We start from the raw sequence: 21,473 nt of genomic DNA on the forward strand, positions 1-21,473 counted from the left end.
AACTGCCAACGACACAACAGAGTAGCAGTAGATCTTACACTGCCATGTCTCACTGCTCATTCTTCAGTTCATCTGTTCTGTTGGTGTCCCCCTTTTCATTTACACTGCAGGTTTATAAGATGTCTTTTGACATTAAAATGTTGTCAAGCGCAGCTTTAAACAGTTTCTCAGATGCCATGGCATTTTCTTGTTCAATTACAACTGAAAATTGTTTTAAAATCCCCCGATGTTACGTCGTCCGACATGTCTCACATGCTGACCTAAGTCAGCTAGATTTTCATGTTCTGTTTAATTATTAATTGACGCCATAGTGTGAGGTTAGAACTAACTTAATTACAAAAATAAGCAAACAATCTGTAACTTATTATGCATTATTGATACTGTGCATATCAGGCTTTGAGAGGAATAACACAGCTTCCATATCTGGGGCATTATCTGGGTTTGTTTAGGGCTGAAGTGTTGTGTGCGCCACACATATTGATTATACCGCAGGGAAAGTGATTTATCAGAATTACTCAAGGATGCTGGACACCTTGTGCATAAATAATAAGGCAGTGTAGTCCTCATTAAATTGGGTAAATCTCCTCTCTCTGCCTTCAAGACTGCATATACACTGACTCATTTACTGACAAGTATCACTAAGTGATTTCTCTTGTGTCCTCCCTACTTATCCTTTCCTTTTTTTTATTCACACACACACACACACACGCACATGAAAGGACATACTTCTGCTGTAGGGATGAGTGGATTTGCTACAACGCATTCGTGATAAAGAACTCAAGAAATAAAACAGAATCTACAATAGAGTACCTGCAGTATGAAAATCATCGGCACAGGAAACTAAACATAGAAAGATAGAGAAAAAAGAAATAACAGATTATTTTCATTTTCTTTAAAAAAACAAAAAACATTAATGGTTTTATAATTAAGACAGATTAGTTCTCTGCCATAGAAACCTTGGTCTCTTGGTTCAAGTCCAAAGCAATGCCAACTATTCCTTCATAATTACATCATTAGATAAACAATGCCCCTGGAAATAGTGAGTTTTAAAGGCAACAACATGTAATGAGCCGCTGGAAAAATAAAAAAATTCTTTCACATATTGCAAAAATGGAACCGCCTTTAATTTAGTCCAAGTTTGTTTTTCTTTCATGCCCTTTCAATTAAGCTGCTAACTGAGGTGGGATGTTGCACACAATGTTCCAAGACCAATATATAGTGATTTGCAATAATGGCTTCATATTCCTAAACCAAAACAAAAATTCAATTAAACTAGCAATATTAGCTAACATTATATATTTCCTCTTGTCTGTCAATAGATCTTTCAAAACAGCATGAGATTCTACCAAAAACCTCAGATTAAAGGATTGTTTTTCATTATTCTCCTCCAGAGATAAGCCTCACAACATAGTTGCTCTATTTTTGTATTTAAATTGTTGTGTTTTTCCTCAACAAGCTGGAAATTTCTCTTCAAGAGATTTGGGATAGTTTGAGTCTTTAACTTGTTCTCATTTGTCTGTCTCACAGTTAGCACACTATGGAGACAGGCTGCCAATGAAAGTAAAAGCAGGATGTGGAGATAATTGCAGTTACAGGCTGATCAGCTGCTGTTCTGAATCCATTAACATGTCATTTGGCTGTGATGGTGACTTCTTGCAAATTTTCCTCATGACACATAATGAAGTTATCAATATGGCATCCATATGTTATCCACAGTAAGAATACTTTTGGGGTTCTGACTTTTATGATTATATGAAATAGTCAAATAATAATTCAGCTGAATATAATAAAACTATGTATCCTAAATACTTGAGTTAAAACAGTTTGCTGTGATGATTTCTGAATTACTTGTTATTTCCATAACATGTAAGATTAAATCAATAAAGAGATGCTACTTTTTTAAAAGAACAATAATTTGTGAATTGTTTAACCTGCTTTTTTAAATACAGGATTATTGTTTACACTAACCAGTCAGTGTATATGTCAGAAGATTGCACTACAAAAATGTCTGTCAGGATAAGGTAAACACTTTGTGAGATTGTTTTGCATTTACATTAAATGTTATTTAAAATGTAATTCTGAAGTCATTTTAGGCAGTTATTACATTATTTATTTTGTCACAACTACAATGTCTGGATGTAATAACTGCATAGAGTAAAATATATTTGTGCTCTGTGCTTTCTGCATACTTAAGACAGAAAACATGAATCCTGTGTTTTAATCTGCAGCGATTGCAACAGGCACTTTAAAAAACAACATTGCAAGCCAGGACAGCAACTGACCTTTCAGTTTACACAGCATCCATTTGATTCCATTTAACTATACACTCCATTCTCAATCCCCCCTCAAGGCATTGCAGCCTGTTGAACTCATATGAAAAGTGTATATGTAACTCTAACTGTGTGTAATGTCTTGCTGTACTTTTGCTTTTTCTCTGCAGCCAATGAGAAGAAAAGTTTGCAGCCTTCTTGGAAATGTTGTGGCAGGGAAGTTGGATCAAGAATAGGACTGTGATACTCCTCCTGGTGTTTGGTGAGAATATATGTATTCAGTTTTCAAACACCCACAGTAGGAGTTCAAGAAACTTAGCCTTCACCATGCCTTTTTTTAAATATACGGGAATGAGAGTATCTTTCACAAAAATGCTAAGTGGTTGCCAGGCAACACTAGATATGTCAGTGTGAGACGGTTTGCAAGGTAGGACTCACTTACAACTTTGCACTTATTCTCAGAGGAGAATGAAGCACCCATATTAAAGAGAGTGAAAGAAATAAATACAACTCAAAGCGTATTAGAGCAATTACATGAACTGTAAATTTTACATCTTATACCAAAGCAAATACCAAATATATCCAGCAAGAGGACATACATGTCTAAATCAGTCATCTTCACAGATTATGCTGTTCTGCCTTTATAATTAAACCTCATGCAAACTGCTGCTGCTGCTGCTGCTGCGCTGTTCACTGAGCCGCACATTAATGAGCCATAAGAACGTACTAAATGCACCATAAAGGGTGACAAAGACATTTATGATCAAACACACCTCACTGTACATCATATCTTCATTTTTTCCTACAACACCTTTAACTTTTGACATCCACATTTCATGCGTGCTCTCCACCCTGGCATTAGGATTTGTCAGGAACTAAGCATTCCATATTTTCTCCAAACACCCAACAGCATCTCCTTTGGATTTAAAGGTTGGGATTTGATTGCCGGTATATCAAAGGACAACCCAGCGGTGTGTGTGTCTTTTTGCTCTCGCTGTAAGTTATTCTGCCAGGCCTCGTCTTCAGGATTTTGAAAGTACAAGCCTGTCACAGCACCAGCCTAGATAAAAACAAGGGCGATGACCTCGGCTGTCAGCTGAGCAGCCCTGCTCTCCCTCCGAGAAGGGAAAAATAGACACAGTGGAAGCTCATAGACAGCAGCGATGGACACCGGGATTACACACAGCACTATGAAATCACTGTTGATGTACTGCAGCTGTTTGCTAAGGTGACACCAATTGTTTCTGCTATATTAGACATTACAGTGAGGAGAATAAAGGGAGAGGAGGAGAAGTGGAAAGGGATGACATGTAACTGTTTGTGTGGGCCTGGCCCTGGAATATCAATACAGCAATATGTGTATCTGCCTCTATGGTATAAAATGTGCCTTTGAGCACTGTGTAATGTGAAACTTTTGTAAATAAATCAAAACACACACACAGCCACCCACACACATGTACAGACTGTACATAGAGCCTGTACTGTACGCTCACTGCGAAAATACACAACCACACACATGTGGTAGTGATCAAAAGCAAATAGCATCTCTCATGACACGATTTCTACCATTTGGGAGGGAAGCTAAAAACCAGCATGACTAAGTGACCACATAATTCAAGCAAAAGCGACTGTCAAAGCAGTTTTATTATTCCTGGTGATATGTTATCTTCAGTGGTTGTTTCTGTCGTATCTCTGCTGTAATTAGCTACCTTACTCACCTTTATTGTGCAAATGTGACTTGACTTTATTGTGTCAAGCACAGGAAGACAGTGGGAGAAGGGTTGGAGGGAGAGGCTTTTGTAGAGACTACTCAGGAGGAGTGATGTTCTGCCAGTGCTGCCTCAATTCTCACTCAGTCCCTCCAGGATTTTGCAGCCCAAAATGCCTGATTTTGCGGGAGCGTTTGTAAAAAATTGCAATAAAAGTTGCAATGTCTTTTGTATTTTTGTTGCAATGAAGTTGCGAGAGACAGTGAAAGTTGCAAAAAAAAGTTGCAATTTTTTTGTGTAAAATAAAAAGGAAACTTGTTTTGGGGAGAATAAAATTACTCTGGCCTGAATTTTCCCAGTAACCTTACCAAAAAGGCTCAGGATGCTGCAAATGTTGGTATAATATGAAAATGGCTGGTGGATTTAAGACAAAAAATAATAATTTATTGAATGAATCAAATTTGAACATATCTGTCAGTGGCTTGTGGATCTTTACATTGTTAGTTAATTTCCTATCCTGGCCTGGGACACATTCATACGGTTTGATAAAATATTTATTGGACTTTAACTTATCATTGCACATACAATAACGAGCGTAGCTGTCCTCAAATTAGGTCATCTTGTACGTCTCCGGTTTTCCTGCATCCACCATGTGTGTTTGTGTGTCAGTCACGGGGGGAACTGAGCAGCAGCCCCGCCCGCTGCAGAGAGCCGACAGGATTGAAACAGCAGCAGCTTTCAGCAACTTTAGAGTGAAAAAACGTTACAGCGTACATTGATAAAAATAAAATGTATACAGGTTGGCAGGACAGTGAGATGTTCGAGTCACATACGTCTCGTCTTCATATCAGAAACAAGGAAATTAATTTGGTGACGTACGTGTGTTATGTCAACCCGTTCTCACTCCCGCTTGGTCAGTGGCTCTTAGAGTCACATAGTGATACAAAGTCTGGCACATGGGACTGCTGGGATTGGTTGAAGTCGCGGGAAACTCCAGTTATTGGTCAAATTTGTCAAACAGTTGTTGTGATTGGTTGAATTCGCGTGAATTGTTGCGACATCGCCAAATCTTGGAGAGACTACTCACTGGTCTAATCGAGGTAGCAAGATAAGTTAATGTACCTCTAAACTGTCCATCTTTTCATTCACGACTTAATTTGCACCTCCAGTGCGTCAAGGCAGAATCCTTGTGTGACCCATCAGCTTAACCTGTATAAACACAATGTGACATGAATCAATCAATCAGTGCAATGTTATGTGTCACTTGAAGAGCCGAACTGGCGGTAGGAGGGTAGCTTCATTACTTCAAAATGTAGCAATGAGACATGGAGCCCCTCATACTACCTATCTGCAGTGTAACTTGTTCAACTATCGCGGCAGTTTGAAATTAGGGTTTTTGGCTTTGGTGTGTGAGAGAAATGAAAAATGGATATGTGGAAGGCTCTACTTTTAGTTTGGAAACCAGCACAGCTCCTCCTAACATGACAGTGACAAAAATGTAAGACTTAACTGCTGTCACATTGAAAATGGCTACATTTTAAAAGTCTACTGGAGACTCAGAGGACTGAGTCATCAACCATGCTTTTCCAATATCATAGCTAATCTGCTCCATCTCTTGTTCTCTGTGCCGCACACGGCCAAATGAGGCAGAGATCACTTGAAATGGTTTTTAGCAACGAAAATGCACCATGATAGCCAATCTAGTAGCCAAATCTACAGTAGATGCAGCATAGGCAAGACACCACTGACTCATCAAACAGTGTTTCAGCAGAACTAATGGACAGCTGGCAGCAATAGCCCATGTCACGTAGACAGGCCCAGCCTCCCCCCAAGGTCCCAGCCAGTCTCTCGCACACACTGGCACCAGAGCAGCAGATGGTGGCGAGATGATGGCCTATCATTACTCACTCAGCAGAGAAGATGACTGTCATAAAAAGGTTTCCATGAGAAAATATATTTTTTGGTTTTTGTTGCATCCTTTTTTGTTAAAACTTGGCAGGTTGAACTTGGGGGTCATAACTAGGGCTGCAACAAACTATTATTTTAATCATTGATTAATCTACGAATAATTTTCTCAATAATTCGATTAATTGTTTGGTCTCTTAAACATCAGAAAATAGTGATGTCTTTAAATGTCTTGTTTTGTCAAACCAAAGTCCAAGTAAAAGTCCAGGGAGAAACATTCTCTGGTTCCAACTTCTCAAATGTGAGGATGTTTTTTGCTTAAAAAATGACTATGAAATGATGATATGTTGCCAAATAATTTCCTGTTGATTAATTTATTCATTCGTATTTAAGAATGGAAAGATCTGTACCTACAAGGTGCCAAAAGTACACTGAGGTGCTATTGTACAGCTAACCAATAAAATAACAAAAACTTTAATTTTACCTTAAGCCAAATGACATATTAGCTGTTCAACCCTGAGACCGAAGTGTATCTTTCAAAAGTAATTATATCTAATGTTTAAAATGCTATGCTGATGAGACATAACTGCCTGTTCTCCCCAGGATCATGGACGCCTTGACTGGCTGGTCTAGCCCAACTAGCAGGTCCCCATATCTTGTTGTAGCTAGTTTTAAAGTACTATTATTTTTATAATTATAACTATAATATAATTATAATTATATAACTATAATATAATTATAATTATATAACTTATTCCAAATCTAAACAGTTAATTTCCTGTCTAAAAAAAACTAAAATCTCAGTTTGGTGACACATTATCACAGCTGTAAAAAATTATATCAGTTGTTGTGAGTCTGATATCAACCGCCATCACCTCTGGTTGATGTGAAATGCATGCTGGGATACTTGTCAGCCCCTCAAGTTCAAGGCCCTTTTCAGTTGTCATCCATCTCCTATTTCAAGACTCCATCTTCATGGTAATAAACAAGGTATCAGACCATCTTCATACAGTTTAAAGGCAGAAAAAGTTTCAGTGTTTGATACTTTATTGCTATAGCAACGGATGGATTGAATATTTGGCTCCGTTTGGGCTAAAACAGAATGGAGATGCACTTAATGCAACACTGTTAGAGAAGCAGAGGCTTAGTCACCACCTCCTTCCATAGTGCACACATAACAGTTCACTGAGACAAACATGGTGACCTGCATATCTGCAGGATGTTGGAGTTCCCTTTCTAGCTGTAGTGAAAGGCTGAAGGAGAGCACAAGGTATACAGAGGAGGTGTTGAAGATGCAGGATTCAAGATTCATCCCAAGGGAGATTTGTCTTGGATGAAAGGCTGCCACATAAAAATACATTATACAACACATACATGGACAGACACAAGACATAAGTACAATACAGTGTGCAACACAAGTGCAAACAATAAAGTGTGCGCAGATACCTTCCACTCCTCCTCATACCTTATGGCCAGAGTTTAGAAGATTTACTGATATGGGGATGAATGAGTTTTTATACCTGTTGAGGTATCCTTTTATATTTAATTTGGACCCTGTAATGTGGACCTGATGGGAGCAGCTCATATTGAGAGTGTGTTGATGTGTTGTGTGATGTGTGTTAAGGGCTAGTGAGTTTGTTGCTAATGGAGATTTTGCATTCTCAAAGCAGTAATATGTACAAAGATGAGGCATAGCAAGTTTAGGAAACAACACCCCAGGGTACGTTCGAGAAAATGATATACCGTAATGAGAAAATCAAATATTTTAACAGAGTAGACAGTGAATGTGTGTGGAGTTATTACATATTTTAAAGCTTTTATATGTGTTTAAGGAGGACACTTAAATAGAATAAAAAAAATTTAAGTTAAGAATATTTCATTTTTATGAACATACTGGCTCTGAACGTGAACAGCCCTTCGCCCGAAACACTTTTGTTCTGATGGACTCATACAGTCCTGGGGGTCTTGGTGACAGAGACAGCAAGACCTGGCAGAGTGTTCTCTCTACCGTCTTCCTGTATCTAGGCAACAGCAAACCGCCACGATTATTACATCATCTGGCAGAGTGGGCCTCCCATATATTAATCTCAAAGCAACACTTAGCTGAGCTTAGTGAGCGGTGAACGAGAGCAAAGGGTGCTTCACATGTAGAGAGGGGAAGATGGAGAACAGGGCAGAGGGTTGTGGCACAAGGAAGCTGTGTGTGTGTGTGTGTGTGTGTGTGTGTGTGTGTGTGTGTGTGTGTGTGTGTGTGTGTGTGTGTGTGTGTGTGTGTGTGTGTGTGTGTGTGTGTGTGTGTGTGCGTGCGTGCGTGCGTGCGTGCGTGCGCGCGCGCGCGCGCGCGTTATGGCCTATATCGGGGACCTCTAGCAACTGCAACAATACTGGCCAAACTGGTTCAAAAACACAGTATGAGCCAGGGAGTGAGTTTTAAATGCCAGAGAGAGTGTTATCATTGAGTCAGTGGTGCAGAGCAACTTCCTGTCAACCCTCTACAGATATAGCGCAATTATTTTTGTGCTATGTGGCTGTTAAATTCTTACTCACCGCCCCTTTAAAGTATATGACCAGAGATATTGTATATTTTCCAAACAACATTGTATTGTAATGTGACAAGTAAGAAGTATTGCCTGTGTAGCCCGATTTTAATATAGTTCATTCCTTTGCACCAAAGACTTAATTGTTGCCCCAAAGCAACTAAAGGCACATCAATGGGCCACACTGTTGCACTACGTGACATGTTCCTTCATAACCCTGAATTTTCATTTTGACTCAATCCTGCTGCCATAAATACTTACTACAACACCAATTGTGTGTTTTAATCTGCAATTGAAAATAGCCCCCCAAAAAGCACAATGTACTGCAGTTTGTGTGAAGTTAAAACTAGTTGTTGCGGGGAATTAACTAGTGTTTTTTTTTTCAAATGAAATTATATATTTGTGATCTGTTTTTAAAGATTTATGTTTCCAGTTGGAACAAACAGGCTTTGGGCTGAGTGCCAGGGGCGTTTCTAGGACTTGAGGAGGTTCGGGGCTTAGCCCGGACCCATTTAAATAAACTGAATGCAGTGCAAAACGGCGATTGGCTTGCCCAGCTTTTTTAATAGCCAGTGTATGTTCATTTCAGCAGGCCAGTTTGTAGATTACAACATTTGGCCTAATCATAACTGGCCTGCTAACCCAAAGGCCAAGGTTTTGTTTCCAGATTTGTGTGGTGACTTATGATGGGGGGGGTCTGGGGGTCCTCCCCCAGAACATTTAGAGCATTAAACACTTAATTTCCTGCATTCTTGTGAATTTTTAGGCACCTATTTATACCTTTTTCTGAATCAATATGCTGGAAATATCTTTATGTAAAGGGAAACATTGATTACAATCCAAATATAAAAACATAATGGAAAATATTGCAGTAACGCTCTCAGGAATTCTGTATTGCTTTCAACTATTTATTCTCCTTTGGATCGACTTTTCTAAAATCTGAGTCAGCACATATGTAGCCTAGGCATCATTTACTCCTCCCTCCTCTTTTGCGTCTTTTGTTGGGGAAGTAACCTCCTTAAATGTGCATATGACAATTATTCACCTCAATGATACATTATTCATTTTAATGTATTAATAAACCCCTGGACTGTAATATTTCAGATGTTTGAGCAAGATTTCTGCTCATGTCCAAAACTTTGTGCACATTCAAAATATAACTCATCCCATCTGTGTTCTCTGAGATTTGGAGGAGTCGTGATATTTTGAGAAAAATAAAGTTATAATAGGCTATTACAAGAATAAAGTCACTATATTTCAGAAACTAATCTACCTGCACCACAGTCTGCTGTGCATTACGTGATTGCTCTGCTGATACGGCAGATCTCAGACCGTCTGACAGGCACAGAGCCCCGTTTGGGTCTCTGGTCTCTGAATGAGACAAAGTTTAGGGAAGTGGCTGTACGCTGCTCTACATCGAGGTGGAAAACAGAAACTACTGCAGAAATACACGGCGCACAAACGTGACACATCACAAAAAAAAGCTTTTTATTCTATTATAGGCTACTTATTTTTGTAAAAAAATATTAAAAAAGAGAGAGAGAGCGAGAGATCCGGGGCTATTCATAAAACATTAGGGGCTGTAGCCCCGGCAAAATCGGCTGACGCAGCCTCTGCTGAGTGCCACAGACAGGGTAGGAAGTCAGAAAGTACTGAAAGATGCAATAACGTATAGATATGTTTGTACTTTTCATGGCATTTGTTGACAGAAGTATACAGTATAGAATAACACCAAGGCAAGGCAAGGCAAGGCAAATTTATTTGTTAATAGAATTAATAGATAAATAAATTAATAGATGAAAAAAAAATGTGCATTAACTGCAGAACGCATCTGAGAAAAGCTTGGTCTTTAGCCTTGTTTTAAAAATGGTAGTAGTAAGGGCGTTTTTTATGTTCTCTGTTCCAATGATGGACGCCATAGTGGTTAAAAGCTGCTTCCCCCTGTTTTGTTCTGACAGTAGGTTTCAGTAGTAGTTGCTTATGTTGTGATCTAAGGGGTCTTGGTTGAGAATATTGTTGGAACATGTCATGCAGGTAGTTTGGTCCCATCCCCTTCAGTGACTTAAAAACTAACAGAAGTGCCTTAAAATCAATGCAGTATCTAATTGGGAGCCAGTGTAAGGACTTTAAGATTGGGGTGATATGATCTGTTCTTTTTGTTTTAGTAAGGATCCTGGCTGCGCTATTCTGTACCATTTGGAGTGGTTTTAAAGTCTTTTTGGGGAGTCCTGTTAAAAGCACATTGCAATAATCAATCCTTCTAGAAATAAAAGCATGTATGATTTTTTCAAGCTCCTCCTTGGACATAAATCCTTTAAGTTTATTGATGTTTTTAAGATGAAAGTATGCTGATTTTGTAACTGTTTTAATGTGCCTGTTCAAATTTAGATCATTATCTATAAGGACACTAAGGTTTCTTACCAGTTCCTTTGCTATTAAGCCCTTCCTTTCAAGCAAGGCAGAAATGTTGCATATTTCCTCCTTTCCAAAAACTAAAACCTCAGTTTTATTTTTGTTGAGCCGGAAAAAATTCTGTGACATCCATGTATCTATTTCTTCAATGCCCAAAATTGAGCCATGGGGAACTCCACAGGTCAAAGATGTTGGTGTTGAGCAACAGTTTCCAATTGTAACAAAGAAACTCCTGTCCATAAGATAGGATTTTAGCCAGCTGATTACAACACCAGTGAAGGGGGGTTGTCAGTTTTTCCACTGTCGAGAAAAGAACTTGAGCATTGCTTATGTTCTGGTTTATGATGTTAGAAAACTGTCTTGCTTTACCCGTTTCAGTATTAAAAATTTTAAGCATCTCCTTGTATATTTTGTAGTGTACTGGGAGCTTGGTTTTGCGCCACTGTCTTTCCTTCTTCCTACATTCTCTCTTCAAAAGCTTAACTGTTGGGTTTAGTTTCCATGGGGCTTTCTGTTTTTTATTGACTTTCTTAAGTTTTAGTGGCGCTATATCATCCATAATATATACCATTCGTGAATTAAAATGATCCATCAAATCATTTACTGAGTTTGAAAATTGTGAAAGAAAAACTTGTTCAAAGAGAGCATTGGTGTGATCATTAATAATTATTTTTCCTATCATCACAGAGTTGTTAGACTTATGAGGGGACATGGAAACATCAAAGAAAATGCAAGAATGATCAGACAATGCTAAGTCCTTTACAGTCAGACATTTTTTTGAATCTACATTTTTAAATCATCCACCTTGTCAGATGTGGATGATTGTATGGTGGTGTTACATCACCAGACTTTTTAAGGTAATAATAAAACAGGAATCAGGAGGGAGCATTTTATATTTTTGTTATTTCTATATGGTATTAAGGGCACAATCTACCATATTTTACCATTGGGTATATTCATATGCAAAAAAATGGTCTGTTTTACCCCAAAATTCATTAGCAATATTACTGTAAAACAAAAATGGAAGAGCATCCAATAATATAACAAAACATCCTAAAAAATGTGTTTAGGGGACTGTTTCTGTAATTGTGTGCAAACACACAGGATGCCATTCTCTACTCTCTCTTCCTACTACTTGAAGCCACTAACCACTGTATGAACATTTAATGCATCAAACAGGCTAACTAATACAGTTTGTCATGGCACCAAATGACTATTAGCTCTGTTTACTCACTTCTTAATCAGTTTCCAGATACAAGTGTCTTATTGTGTGCACAATATGTCTTCTTTAGCCACCCTTGGCCTGTTGATGTAACCAGATGTCTACATTCTGTAGCCCGTCAGTGCTCATCAGTGTGACTTTGTGTACACGTATGTGTGGGTATTGTTTAAGCCCACATGGAGCTCTGCAGTTATATTTGTGCACTACTTAAACTAATAATGCTGTTAGGCATAACAACGTGCTTTTGAGCTGCTGTGAGTAATTCTCTAACCTTAACTGCTGAATATAAAACAAAAACAAAAAGGTTTTTATATTGTCTACAAAACAGTCATGTGATAATCATATGTTTGTAGGTCGTGTGATATTAGTTTTGCATTTTACTGTTAAGCCCCAGACTGCACAGACTGAATTCTGCAGCCAGGTGACTGACAGACTGTTACCTGTTTAGTTTTCAGCCTGGTATGGCTGCTGGCTACATCTCAGTATTTCAAACACTGTATGAGCCTACAGGTAGGAACCTGTAACTAAAAGAGACAGTGTTTTGTCATTCAGTCTGTTGAGCTTTGAAATTCCCTGCTTGTAGGGGTTTCACTGGTCAATTGAATCCATTTAAATTCACGTTTTTTCCCTCACTGAATATTTATTTGTTTGTTTGTAATACCAATATAATGTATCGATGACTTTAGTTTAGTCTGTAAACTCATCATACTTTATCAGGTCAAAACAGTTCTCCAGATATAAACATTCAGATTTTGAACAAAATTTCCCTATTTACATTTATTGTATTTTAGTGTATTTCCTTTCACTATGTTGTTTAATTGCAAACCATTTTGATGTCCTGCTGAGATTTTTCCATCAGCTGTGTTTTACTGCACACAAGCAGCAGTGTTGCTCTCACACTCAAGTGTGATTTGTCAAAGTAGTCTGACATTCAATAGAAGCTGTTTCTTTTTAAGACACCAAAAGCACACTGCAGTGACAGACTATTTTAATAAAGATGCTGCTGAGGGAGATTACACAAGCACAAACTGGGTATTTCACATAGCAATATTTCTTATTATGCCCATCTGCAGTAACAATAGTGAGCCTTTGTCCTGGTCTCAGAGCGCCTTGGGTGGTAGCTTTGCTGTTGTGAAGGGTTTTGTGTAGGGAAAACGGCCTGAATGGATAGCGAGTCCAAAGGCACATAAGATAGAATTAAAATCCAATTATAACCCTCCAGGGCATTAGGTGATTCATCTTAATGATTTTTTTGCAAGTAGATATGAACTTTTTGGTATATTAATGTGATTTCCAGTAAAAGCATGCAAGGTAATTCCACAGGGCTGGTTGTTTTTTCATGTAAACAATATTTAACAGCACCTCATATGACAGATCCAGATAAGATTTTATTAGGATCACCTGCTCAAGCATTTTCATGTTCCTTTTGCAAATAAATACTACCATAACTGAGCTTAAAATGTAGACGGCAAAAAACAATAGACAGCAAGCAAGAGTATCTGACATCGATACAGTACAGTATGTCTACACATACTTGTGTTTCTAGGCAAGCAATTTATTACCAGAAAGCACCCAGAGAGCACCTACCTTCACCATGGCTGAGCAAACCTCCAGATGCCATGCTGATTGGCTGATGAGGGCCATGATCTTTTGACACAAATTCTGTCTAGTAATATTGGGACTTTGTTAAAGTTGGTATTGTATAAGAATGAAGTGAGTCAGATTCACAACCGCTGAGGTATGGCCATTTAAATGTACCATGTTACTGTAGCGCCACATATAAATGAAATAAACAACATTTGCAGCATCACCAAGTCTATACAAGCATGTTTTGTCTAATTTGGTTGCAGTTGCACAGTGCATTAAAGTGTTATGAAAGCATCTCAAATTGGTCGTTCCACATTATGGCCAGTTAAAAATCTATTTTCTTTTCAGGTTCGTCATAACATGTTATGTGCCAACTTTTTGTGGTAAAAATATTCATTTTAAACACTTGAAAATCTAAATTTTGCTACTGTGCCTCTCGGTTTAGGAGAAATGTATTTAAACTTGGAGTGCTTCTTAAATGGTAGGGATGTACCGATCCCCCTTTCCCTCTCCCGATACTGATTCTGATACCTCAAATCAGTCAGTCTGCCGATACCAGTGCTCTCTCTCTCAAATAAAAAAATCTGTATTCCTCATTCAAATCAACTTTTATGTACTATAAGGTAACATGAGGTCAGGAATTGCAGAATGGGCCTTTGGGGGGGGACTATGCACAGCAATAAGCATAACATATTTGACATGTATCCGCGTACAGTAAAGGCAAAGAGTCTGTGTTACCTTATTTGACAGAAATCTATGCATTTTCCTGTTATTTCTGACAATTTGATCAACAAAATGTATATTATGATTGAGTAAATAAAACCCCAATTAACAAAACTGGTTAAAAAAATAATATTAATATTAAAATAAAATCACCGGGAAAGTCTGGTACAGCCTGACTCTGGAGATAAAACTGAGATTAGCTCTCATATTCAAGTTTATGTTCTGCTTGTTCAACTGTTGTTTGGTAAATAAAATTAAACACATTTAGAGAGGATTTGAATTGCTATTTTTATTCTCAATACTTGTCATTTTGGTGCTGGTGATTTTCCTTTGGGGCTGGCTAAAACCTCTTTGGGGATGCGCCAAAAATTCCTCCATGCAAGAAAAACCCTGGCTGTAGCGCTAAAAAAACTACTGTATTTAAAGTGGTCACCTCATTGACGATACCCAGTCCATTAGTATCAGATCAGGGAATACATCATAAAAGGCCGATGGTGGCTTTGTCCATAACACAACTTTCAATCAAACTGAGTAGTTTTAGAGATATCCTTCTGACTAAGAGACAGACAAAAACATAGCTAGTATTAGAAGATAATAAACCGGATGCTTTCAAACTGGGTGGCTGTATGTGACACTTCCCGACTCGACATGTTACACTTGAGCATCCTGAATGGGATCGTGGGAAATTGGTATTCTGCACTAAAACACATATAGTGTGCTGATTCAAGTGAGCAGAGAGCTTTGCTTTTTGGTTTTGAATAATGGAATAATGGCTTGGAAAAGAGGTGCGTCTCTCCCTCCTCTCAGCACACAGCACGAGACACAGCACACACATGCCAGGTCTCTAAAGTGGTCAATCCAAAAACCCTGTAAACAGACAAATACTCTCTATGACATATCTATACTGTTTCCTCGGGATTATGTGAGATTTTTTTTGTAAGATTTGACAAGGAAAGTTGCCCTCTGGTGGTAGCTTTCTTACCTTAGAGAAAAAGGCAAGTCTCAATATTTTGAGCAAAATTTCAAAATTAAAGCAGCAATGGCACTTTTATTTGAGTTCACTGATTCAGGTCAGCTACACACAAACCTTAAGTTTTTTTGTTGTGAGTGAAGATATAAATGAAGGTTGTTCTACAGTATGATCCCGGCCACTGAAAGGTGTATGTCAACACTTTTCACCCCATGCAGACTCCTCTGAGTAAACCAAGACAAGCTCCAAATGTGTCTATAATTAGTTTTGAATTAAACTGTCACCACCACGAGACTGTGTTGTCACTGTTCTCACCTCTGTGTGCCGATGACACATCAGAGTACAGGCCACAATCTTTAAGCCTCATTTGTTTCTATGGGGAGGGACAGATCTTTCTAATTCCACGCAATTAAAACGATTAGTGAATGCCGAGGTGGCTAAAAGGCCTCGAACTAAAAGGTTGGATTTCATTCATGTGTCAGCACACATTTGGCAAAGCTCTGTACTCATTTCAGAAAATACAGAAACATTTAGTATTTTCATTGCCACATTGCTGTAAAGTCCATTTTATCAAACCTTATTAGAGCAGCAAAAATGACCTAGTAAAAGCAGTCTCAGTACTGTAATTATTCAAATTGTTATTTAAAGGAGTGACATCTTAATAACCACAATTTGAAAATTAACCAAACTGCTAAATGGACTCAAAAGTGAACTCAAGACCATCTGTGAGAGTCTTGATGGATCCCTATTGAGAGGAATATCCTACATTATTGATATTCCACTTCCATGCTCAAGTTGTGCTGATGATGAGCCAAGGGTTTGCTGTTCAGGCCAGGCTGAGGGTGCTGTATGCCAGAAGCCTGCTGGAGTCAAGTAAAAAACACTCTTACATAGGCTGTTTCCAAGTGGGCAGAGCCTTCTGATTAGTGCCTAGTTAGGGATCTGCCAAAGTGATTTGAAAGTTGAATGAATGGTTGAAGAGTGGAAAGTCAGTTTGTGTCAGAAGTTGAAAACACATTTATTCAAGGCTGTGTTGTTCTGACTGTGAATGCAGGACAGCAACCTGGAATATAGGTTGACTTAATAAAAGCTATCACTGAAGCAAAGAGAAAATACAGTTTTTTGATTAAAAGCGAATGTTTTTCTCTACAAACACCTGCATTTTACAGGTGTCTTGACTAAAAACCTGCAAAGTGCTTCTTTCTGTCTGTCGCTGTGCATGTGTGCTCACATGTTCACGTATGTGATACAGAAACAGAGAGCGTGTGAGCTTCGAGCTGAGTAAACCAGCTAAGCAGTGGACCCTGCCAAGCCCTACCAGTGTTTTATCCTGTTAGTGGCGCTCAGGCTTCCCCCCCCTTGCCTGACTGGATGCTGGTTTAGAACATTAGTATTAGCACTCTGAATTCCCTGTGTGGACATGTACCACCTGGCAGGAGTCGCCGCCCTGCGTGAGTCAGAACACTTTGGCCATTAACACATGGCAGGTACCATGCCACTGGCAAAGGATCAAGGCCATGTGATAATGTTAACCTTAGTATCTACACACACACACACACACACATAAAACACACACACAGCTTCTCTCCTGCCCCGATTCATACAGATCCTATAAGCGCTCCCCAGAGTGCGATAGACTGAGATGACTGCTACCACCCAGCTTCTCTACAGGCTAACCCTGCACACCGCATATCCTATTATCAGCTATGGAGATGTTCACTATGGATGCTGCCAGAGAGCAAACACACACACTCAAATCAATTTCACGCATGCTGGCATAGAGTTTAAAACTACATAGGTTGGTAAAGCTGATTCTAATCTTTCTCTTTATCTCTCTGGTATGAATTTGGATGTAAAATCAAAGACCAAATCAAGAACATATTTGCTTCATGTATCCATTTTTTTGTTTTTGTCTAATATCTGCTTTTCTATTTGGTAGGGATGTTTGTGTAGTGTAAGCAGGGCCGTAGCCAGAAGTTTAGAAAGACTGAGATCATAACTCAAAATGGCCCAGACACCAAAACAATTTTTTAACTGGCCACCAACAAAACTAAGTGTTTAAATAAGCACAAAGCTTGACATTTTATTTATCCATTTAAAGCTGTTATAACCAATCTTTTTTTCATAATATATCAAATGATAATAAAAACAATGTGAAAGGGGTCGCTGTTGAATCTGAAGCTCCCCTCGGTTTTACAGAGCTTTATTGCATCTTTCATCTCATTTATCTGTTCGCCCCACAACTTTACTGTTTTGGTTTACTCTCACCTCTCTCATAGTGACGTTTTTACAGCAGGCAGCTGATTTCTGCGAAAAAGCACCCATCAAACAGCAGACAGACACAGTTAGGGACTAGCTGGTGAATCATTTAGCAGCTAAAGAGACATGTATTTCCCTCAGGATTTGGTAGAGACCAAAGAACAGCTAAAAGAGAGTGACTATTGGACTTACATTCATCAGGTGTCCACAGACACGACTGAATGCTAATGTTGCTCTGAAACTACTGGATGTGTAAATAAGCAACAGTTTGCTCACATTTAGAGCTGAAACAATCCATCAATGAATCAATTAGTCAAGCGACAGAAAATTCATCAGCAACAATTTATATTTAATTAATTTTTTTAAAGCAAAAATGCCAAAACCTCACTGGCTCCAGCTTCCTCTATGTGAATTTTTTTGTTTTCTTAGTCCTCTGCAATAGTAAGCTGGAAATCTTTGGGTTGTAGCAGCTGTTTGAACCAAATTTAGGTTTCACATAGGCTGTATCTTTGTTATCGTGCGCTTCTGACAAAACCAGGCAGCAACACCCAAAAACCGACCAGATCCGGTCAATGAATCAGAGGGCGGATCTACCCTTCAAACAGATGCAGGCTGCATATTGACAGGGCAGAGTTTCAGGGTTAGAAATCCTGTTGCTACAGGGATTGCTATGGCCTTCATACAGCAGGGACTCTCTGTTCAGGTCTGCACTGCATCATTCTGCCAAGACGGAAAGATCCTCTTCGCAGCTATTTTCGACACGATCCGTCCCCGTGTGGCGGCCTCTTTGTCTGGCCAGGAATCACATGTCACCTTTGTCACCTTTTAAGCAAGAACCTGAGTTTCTGGCATTACAGCTCTCTGGGGACACATATACAGTAACTACAGTACACCCATAAAATGGGACACATGTAGCTCAAAGAATTAGGGCTGCAACTAACGATTATTTCATTGTCGATTAATCTGTTGATTCTTTTTTTGGATTAATCGATTAGTAGTTTAGTGTAAATGTCAGAAAGTTGTGAAAACTGCGACCAGTATTTCCCAAAGCCCTAGATGACTTCCTCAAATGTCTTGTTTTGTCCACAACTCAAAGATATTCAGTTTACTGTCATAGAGGAGTCAAGAAACTAGAAAATATTTACATGTAAGAAGGTGGAATCTATTTTTTTAAATAGTTGGCGATTAGTTTAATAGTTGACAACTAATCGATTAATCTTTGCAGCTCTACAAAGATTGCAGCAGGATTTGTTTTACAATGAGATTTCATCCGTCATGGTTTACAGTCGACCATTGTTTTGCAAATTCATTAGATCATCATGTCATTTCACCTACTGTTTCTCCGTCTCTTCCCAACCTCCCTCGACCTCTCACTCTCATGATCTCATTCTTCTCTCTCCCTCTTTCTGTAACTGACTCACTATCTCACATACTCAGCATGGACACACTCACACTATGTCAATGACCACTCACCAATCAGCCTTCGTAACACAAACACGCTCACCCTCGGGCATTCGCTAAAGCAGAGCTTCAAGATTAGCAGCTACTACTAGCATGACACACCGAGAGAGTACTACGGGAGATACTGAGCTGCAACACACACACTTGCACATACACTGCCGTAGAGCTTAATACTACTACAATAGCATAAGCATATCTGTCAATGGCGTGATACGTGTTTGTGTGCCTGTTTTCACACTGTTATATCCCACACACACGCGCACACACACACACACACACACACACACACACACACACACACACACACACACACATGCACAACCTGGCCCAGATCTCTCGCATGAAACAGCACAGTTTGGAAATGTACAGCAGAGAGGGGGGGAGCTACAGCTCCTGAGTATCTCCATGGAAACAGGCTGGAGAGCAGCATATCCCACTTGACATACTGTCAGAGACTGAAGATGAATCCAGTTCTCATTAGGGAAGCCAAACCACACCACACACCAGGCAGCTGATTCCATTATTAATTCCAACAGCTTTTTCACCCCAAAAAACACACACACACACACACACACACACACACACACCTGGATGAGGGGTTTCCTCATGCTCAAAGTAGTCAATACACTCCAACTAGCTTATTTGACTTTGACAAGAGAGTCTCTCCTCAGGCTGATCACTGCAGATTGTATGATTTCAGTCAGTCTCATTCTTGCTCGTCATTGATTTTCCTTCAAACTCCTCACAGTTACCATTTTACCTCCTGGATTTAGTACAGTAACTGACAGCTAACATGCAAAGTAGAAATCATTCTCGAGCCTAAAGCGAAACACAAAAGACGGGGACTCAATTTGAAAAAAAATAAAAAAAATAATATATATATATATATATATATATATTCTAAGAATTCTTCTTTCTAAGAATTTGCTGTTGCTGCTGCCTCAAAATCCCACAGAGCCAAAAGTTTGAGAGTGTAGGCCATGCGCTACAAGATGTAATGTAGTGCAGAGAAGCCTTTCAATGAGGTTGTTTCAAACTGATGTTTAACTGATGACAGAGCTGCCGTTTGCCATGAAATTAACGTTGCAGAGAGAAAATTAAGGTTGACACTAACCAACACTTACTTACAGTATGTGGTGTGAAGCATTCATGCTATCACTGTTTTTCTGACATACCAACATCAACCCCGTACAGTTTTATGGGAAGAAAATAAAATTTGATTGCTTGATGTTATCAATGTCAAGTCTTACATCTTCCATAACATTCAGCTACATCTCCTGAAATGTATGTAGGACACAGTTATCCACTCAGGTCAAATGTGAGAAGAGTACATGTACAAAACAATAAATTGTATCAATCGTGCTTTCTGCTGCCAATATCCAGCTCACTCCTCTGAATGCTCTCTATATTCAAACTCATATTCACTCTTCCACTCACTCGTACACCCACACAGCTTCTCTCGCTACCTAACATGGTATTGTACCAAGCACCACTAAGAGGGATTAAAACTGGCAACCATTTCTGGAGATTCTGGTTATTTCCATCCAGCTTCTCTTCAATTTTGCCACAAGACTGAACATCAGGTGTCCAGGAAACATTAAGATAACAGAGCTGAGATGAAACATTGTTTTTTAATGATTCCTGTCTTGGGTCACTGCGGCAGCTAAAGAATAAGGGTACACTGTAGACAAGAATACAAGAGATGGAACATATTGCTTAATTATGATAGGATATTGAATAAAGTCACTCAGCAAAAATGCCAAATATTCTTTGTTTCCAGCTTCTCAAATGTGAGGATATGCTGCTTTTATCTGCTTTATATCAATGTGAATAGAATATTCTTGGGTTATGGACCATCGGTTGGACGAAACAAGACATGGTGACATTTTTCACAATAGACTGCCATTTTGTAGACCAAATGATTTGATGAAATAATCTGGTAATTAATTGATAATAATAAATCATTAGCCCTACTCAATACATACAGGGAGGGAAAGTACAGTAGACATGTGTTTGATGTGCAAATATTGGCTATACAGAGAATATATGCAAGTGTGACTTGTAATTAACTGCTTTTAAACACTGGAACTACAATTGTGTATTTTCTCTTCTCATTTTATCTTGAACCAAAACTATATCAGCTGCGTCAAACTGCAACGCGACAGTCGCTGAATACTTTCATCGGCAACCAAACAGAGGCACGTCTGCACTTCGTCAATTGCACGGCGCAGTGTACGTAGGCCCCTATTGATGGTAGTTTGGCTATTTAAAAAATTGTGGGTTTGTGCAGGATGTCTCATGTAGCGCTAGTGACGGTTCTCTCTGACCAATCAGTAGTCTGCAATGGTTTAACTCTGTTAGTGTCAGCTCAGCTCGCTTGTAACCTCGACCAAGGTGGTACTAAAAAAGTAACAGGTA

General features: G+C 39.0%; 1 protein-coding gene and 1 long non-coding RNA gene across 4 annotated transcripts in view; one reads left to right on the top strand and one right to left on the bottom strand.

Annotated features, from left to right (window-relative positions):
- The window catches only part of LOC116066283, a 64,811-nt gene extending 60,599 nt beyond the window's left edge, over positions 1-4,212 (top strand). Inside the window, exons 3-4 of the long non-coding RNA XR_004108929.2 lie at positions 2,441-2,532; positions 4,033-4,212. This is a non-coding gene — a long non-coding RNA (uncharacterized LOC116066283). The remainder of the gene's footprint in view (positions 1-2,440; positions 2,533-4,032) is intronic.
- LOC116066274 (disks large-associated protein 2) overlaps positions 1-21,473 on the bottom strand; it is a 107,658-nt gene that overhangs the window by 77,782 nt on the left and 8,403 nt on the right. The window lies entirely within an intron of this gene.

Source organism: Sander lucioperca, chromosome 19 (assembly GCF_008315115.2).
Source record: "Sander lucioperca isolate FBNREF2018 chromosome 19, SLUC_FBN_1.2, whole genome shotgun sequence".
In the NCBI taxonomy this organism is placed as follows: Eukaryota; Metazoa; Chordata; class Actinopteri; order Perciformes; family Percidae; genus Sander; species Sander lucioperca.